Here is a 6,275-nt window from a genome sequence, read left to right on the forward strand (position 1 = left end):
GAGGAAGAGAGAAGATGGAGAGAGCGCCAGCCGGAGAGAGCGCGAGAAGATGGAGAGAGAGCGAGAGAGGAGCGCGCTCGAGTGGGGGTGTCACCGGGAGGAGGACGGAGCCGCCTGCGCGCGGGCGCCCCCAGGTGGCCACACTTGAGGATCAAGGTCAGCTTTCTAGGAAGGGGGCGGTCCGGACCTCGCGGCCCCGGGCCAGGCACCCCCCAACCCTTCCTTCCTTTGACATTTATTGTGAGCCCGGGGGTCCAGACCAGACTGGAACACTCGCCCACCCTGCTCTCCCCTTGGGCAAGGCGCCAAGATTTCTGGGCTCCGGCCCACAGACCACCCTCCCTGCCCGGGGCCTGGAGGCTGGGTCGTCAGGATGTACAGTATTATACTTTTTTGGAAGTCGAACGCTTCTAGTTTCCTTATTTTGTATAAAGAAGAAACAAATAAAGTATGTTTTTGTGTTTACTGTTTATTTATTGTACTCTAGTTATCCGGGGTTGGACATTTTTATATTTTTAAGAGGAGGGTGGGCAGAGTGAGGGAGGGGAGACAGAAAGAGGTTTACCTAAAAAAAACCCACAAAAAACAAAAAATCAACTTTTTTTAAAAGAAAGATTAATAAAAAAAATTCTTTTTTCCCTCAGTGCTGTGTAGTTTTCTTTCGTGTGTGTGCCTGTCCGCAGAGTCCCTCCAAGTGAACAGAGTCCTTCTCTCTAGTTCATGTGTCCCACATAAAACAGACTTGATGGGTATAAAGCCATCTGGAAGGGGGTGCTTTTGGTAATCAAAGTAGCTGCCAATTTTTTTGACAGTCACTATGTGTCCGGCACAGTATGGCCCCATGCTTTATATAGAGACCACCATCTAACACGAGCCTGCCCCTCGCATAGTAGGCTTTCAAGATATTTGACGGATGAGTGGTTGTATGATTTGTCCCCGGGGTGTCAGAAGAACTCCAGCTTCCCTCCCGATGAGGCCTCCTGTAAATCCGGCTGGTAAGCTGTTGCTAGTTATCTGCAAGGCTGTATTAGGGCGGAAGGACCCCAGGGAGAGCAAAGCGGATGTGTTCTCCACCTCCTATCTGGCCCCGTTAGGTAAATCAGTGTGATGGGAAGAGTGCTAGGTGAGATTTGGGAGGCCTGGGCCACTGCCTGAAGACAAGGCCTGTTTCCTTACTTGCAAAAGTGGGGATGGGAGATGGGCTTCCTGCCCTCCCTTCCAACTCAGACACTGTAGGGCTAGGAAAGCAGATGAGGGAGATAAAAATAAATATGAGCGTGTCCTGCCTTGGTTTTCAGCCAAACTGGGGGGCAGGGGCTTGCCCCCTTTAGTGGCAGCCGGACACAGGGGAGGGGGGCGAAGGAGAGGAGGAGACGTGGACCACCAAGGAGTGGGCTAAGAGTCCTGCTCATCTCTCCCTCTTGTATACGGACCTCGTGAGAATCACACAAGCTGGTTTGGCTTTTTCTTTTCTCGCCCTTACATGCGTTTGTCTTTCTCAGAGGAATGCTCCTTGCTCATTGAGGAAAATTTAGAAATTTCAGATAAACCAAGGGAAGAAAATGTAATCACCCAGAATCTCAAGCACCTTGGTAATGTATCTGCTGCCTTTCCTTCCAGACTTTTCTTTTTTTCTTCATTTTGATACTAGCGATCATTCTCAACATTGCCATGTGGTTACCGGCTCCGGTTCACTCAACAGTATCTCCCAGATTAATGACCTGATCGTAGTCAAAGTTATGGCATCCTGGGATTGACTGGCTGAAACCTGCTGGTGATGGCTGACCCACCCTTGCTGGGTTTTTGTTTTCTTTTTAACCAGGGCTATTGTTGGACATTTGGGTCTGTTCCTTTTTTTTTTTTTTTTTTTACCACTTAAAACCATGCTGGAATAAATGTCCTCCTAGCTAAATCTTTGGACTTGTATCAGCGTAGGTGTTATTTGCCCCATTAGGATGCTCACAGAGGTCAAGGGACTTGCCCAAGGTCACATAGCCGGGGAGTGGCAGAGCAGGGATTCAAGCCCACGTAGGCATTGGGTTGTGCTTCTGTCCCACAACGGTGCCCTGATGGTAATGAATCATAGAACCCAAGAGAGAATTTGCAAGATTCTGGGCCCCATCTCTGCCAGGCCCCCAAATGTTTGCTGAGCACATGTGAATTTTTTGAGGAGGGCTCCCTTAGAACTTTCACCAGAGAGAGACCCGGGGAAGTGAAGTTCAGGGGAGTGGACCTACTTCCGCTCCCCACAGACAGGCCTGTGACTGGGTGGCGGAGGCAGGGAGGAGGAAGGAGAAGGGGATTTGCAAGAGGTGGGAGCACTCCCTCCTGTGGGTGCACTCAGACCCCCAGCTGCCTACCCTGGTGGAAAGCTTGAGCCAGAGCTGCCAAGGAACTCCGTCACGGGGCAGCCGAGTGGACACACAGGCTGGGAATTCACTGTGGCACCACCCCTCCCCCCCGCCATCCCGCTACACACACACACACACACACACACACACACCCCAAACGTGTATATGCTCACACAATTACACATTCACACACACAAAATGTGCACAAACAGAAACACCCACACATACAGACATGGGCCCAGGCACGTAGACACACGCACCAGCCACACGGACACACTCCTGCAGTCGCACACACACGCACACTCTTGATGACAGGCACACACTCCACACGCTGGTGCACACGTAGGTACGTGCAAACACACGCACGTTAATGTGCAAACCCCCCCGCGTGAGTGCAGATATGCAAGTGCATACAAGCACACACGTGCATGTCTANNNTGCTCTGTTGTTTTTTAAAAGATTTTATTTATTTATTTGAGAGAGAGAGAATGAGCAAGAGAGAGCACGAGCAGGGGCAGAGGGACAGGGAGAAGCAGGCTCTCTGCTGAGCAGGGAGCCTGATGTGGGGCTCGATCCCAGGACCCTGAGATCATGACCTGAGCCAAAGGCAGACGCTTGACTGACAAAGCCCCCCAGGCGCCCCCAGATACTTGCTTTGAACCCACATGCCCAGCCCCTGTGGACACACACAGACCCAGGTATACACACGTATGCACGGAGTGTATACCTGCCCTTCACACGCCCACGGTTTCCAGCTGGGAGAATGGGTTTGGAAGGAGCCACCCCGTGCATCAGGGGGTACTTGAATAACCCTGGGGTGGTCCCGTCGAGATCTCGGATGCTAGTTCCAGACACCAGACTCCAGGAGGGAGAGGCATCTGTGGGGTCCAGGTCAGTACTTGAGGCTAACTCCCAGGGCCCTTCCTCTGAGTGTTTTTGAGTGAGTCGGGATGGGAGCAGCGGTCCCCTGGGAGGAGGATGGGGGCAGAACAGAGCAAGGGCCCTGGGGTCTTGGAGACTATCTGGTCCCTGTGTCACCTTTCCGAGCCTTGGTTTGCCCCATTGCAAAATGGACTCACAAGGGCATTTCATTCACGTTGGAGGGATGTCGTTCAACCTGTGGTCAAGGTTCTGGAAATCTAGATCCCAGGTTCAACCCCCACCCCCATCTCCCTGCCCCCACCAGCTTCCTTGGAGAAGGACAACTGGTGGCCGGGGTGGGGGGGCAAGGGAGGTGCTGGTCAACATCAGCTCAAACCAACCCCCACTCCTGTGAGCTTCTCTCAACTCCCCAAGAGCCTACTGGACCCAGGGACTGTAAGAGTAGAAATTGCAGCCCCAGCCACCCCGTCGCAGTGCCCTGCGGGGCCCACGGTCATGGTATTGGGCCCACTAAGGTAGGGAGGTAGTTCCCTAGGACAGCGGGACAGGGAAAGGGGAAAGCTGGAGGATTGCTGGTCCCTGGACACCCCCAACCATTTTCTCAAAGTGTGACCAGAGGACGGTGCTTGCTAGAAGTACGTATCTCCCCAGGCCTCCGGGCCCACGGCTGGCACTGCTCCCAGGCATGGGGCCCCGGATGTGCCACACGTTCAAGCTCCCAAGCTGATTCTGATGTCCCCCAAATTTGCAGGACCACTGCCCGACAAAGCCTTGTCCATCTGGAGTCCACAAAGACCCTCACACACCACCCTTCAGCATGAGTGCCATTAACCCCACTTTGCAGATGAGAAGACTGAGCCCCGAGAGGTGAAGTGAGCTGCCTGGGGCATGCAACCAGGGAGTGATGACAGAGCCAGGTTTGAATCCAGAGCTCCTGCCCCCAGAGCTCATGTTGCCCCTGGATCCAGGACACAGCCTGACCCCGGGAAGGTCTCGTTCTCGGCAGAGCAACAACTACACGAATGAATGTATGCATTCCAGCTGCCATGAAAAGAGGCTCTTTAGGAGAAATTGTAATGAATTCTAATTCTCACTGGTAGCCACCTCACTGGATTTTGTTCCGGGGGTGGGGGGTGGGGGTTCAAGAAAACCAGTCAGAGGGCAAAGGGCATAATGAAAACTGCCAAGGTCAAAAGACACAAGGACTTCCGGCTTCTCCACCTGCCCTTGCTTCTCCCGATCACCCTCCCATCGCCCCTCCGCGCCTCCCATCCTTCCCCTTCCACCTCCATTAATGTATCTGTTCCTCTCCTTCTATCTCTCCATCACCTGTATTTATTATCATTTAAAAATAAAAGATTTCTGAGAGGGGAAAAAAATACTCTGAGCTGTGCCAGTAAGGAGGTTAGCCAGCTCCTGGCGTGCCCTCCAGCTTGGGGCAAAAGGGGCCCCGTCACCTGTCCCTGGCGGCCCCCAGGCTGTCACCCTGGCAACACTGACCAGTGAAACCACATGTATTCCAGCCCCCATCGTCAGGCTCTCCCCCGGCCCCAGCCCTGTGCCCCTGCCCTGAAATGAACACCCCACAGAGCACGAAAGCTGACCCACTGTGCTTAGGACTAATATTTAAAATGCAGAATGGCTGTGGAGAGCTCCTGCTCCCAAGCCTTGTCGTGCAGTAAAAAGATATAAACAGAATAAATTACCTCTCCAGCTCGGATTATGAGAATACCCATCTCCTGACCGGAATTTTAAGTCCTGTCTCCCTCGTAGCGCCGCACACGGCTGATTTATGGAAACCTGAACACTTCTCTGCATATTTCTTCTGTTCAGCCAAGTGACCGAGTTTACCCTTCCTATGCCATTAGCGTTATTAACACCTGGGCAACCGATCATTGCAAATGGGCCATTTCTGTGATGAACAGAAACCTCTCCCGCCACTTCTCTGGGGCCTTGCTGCCTCTGGCCTCCTCTTCCTGAGTTTTCTGCCAGGGCTCAGGACTGCCCCCACTCCCCTCTCGCACCTGCTGATGGGCTCCTGGGGGCTCTGGGAGGAAATCCCTCACCCCAGCAGGTGCCCATGGCTTTCTGGTGCCAACACCACTTTTTTTTTTTTTTTTTTTTGATCCTTCAGAGAATGTTCCAGATGGAGGACAATGCCCCCACTGACCAGGGAAATAAACCGAGACTCAGAGAGGGCAAGAGACTGGCCTAAGCTCCCACAGAGAGTTCACAGCAGAGTTGGGAACCAAATCCAGATCTTCCAGCCCGGTGATGCTCCAGGTGTGGTCCTGAGCCCAGCAGCGGCAGCACCTGGGAGCCGGGGAGAAATCCAGAACCTCAGGCTCCACTCTGGAACTTCAGAGCCACAAGGCGTCCGATCCTCAGGGGATTGGAGCGCACAGTTGGTTTCTGAAGGACTCGCTTAGAACACACCCAGATTCTGACTGATCCCTTTCTTGCTGGAGGAAAATCTCACCACGCAAGTCTTCTTTGCTCAGAAGCAGCAGGGTTCCCAACTCCTCGGTCAAACTGACTAAGGGAAGATGAGGCCACCAGCCGAGCCAGTGTCCACATCTTCCCCATGGAACATCCCAACCCACACTGGGTCTCTGTCCCCATCCCCAGGCTGCGAGCAACTTGAAACCAGGAACTGTGTGACTTGACGTTGGACACTCAACCTCTCTGAGGTTTGCCGTGTACAGAAAGGGTACAATCAGATCTAACCCGAGGGTTCATGGTCAGGATTGAGGTCAGACATTTCTCAGAGTCCAAGCACAGTGCCTGGAAGGGAGCAGGCCACAGAGTCACAGACCCTGACTGACGTAATAATGGGATAGTTAGAATAACAGTGACCTCTTCCTGGATGCTATTGTTACCATGAACCTGTTTTCTTCTTTGAAGAAGTGCCTAAAGCATTTTTTAAAACAAGGACTAACTTCACAGCCTATTTAGACAGACACGCAATTTACGACTTTTCAGAACGTCCTTAAAGATATCCATGTTGTCAGCTGGAAAATGATAGGGCCTGGGAAGATAAGA

Source organism: Ursus maritimus, unplaced genomic scaffold, assembly GCF_017311325.1.
Source record: "Ursus maritimus isolate PB19 unplaced genomic scaffold, ASM1731132v1 scaffold_33, whole genome shotgun sequence".
NCBI classification, from domain to species: Eukaryota; Metazoa; Chordata; class Mammalia; order Carnivora; family Ursidae; genus Ursus; species Ursus maritimus.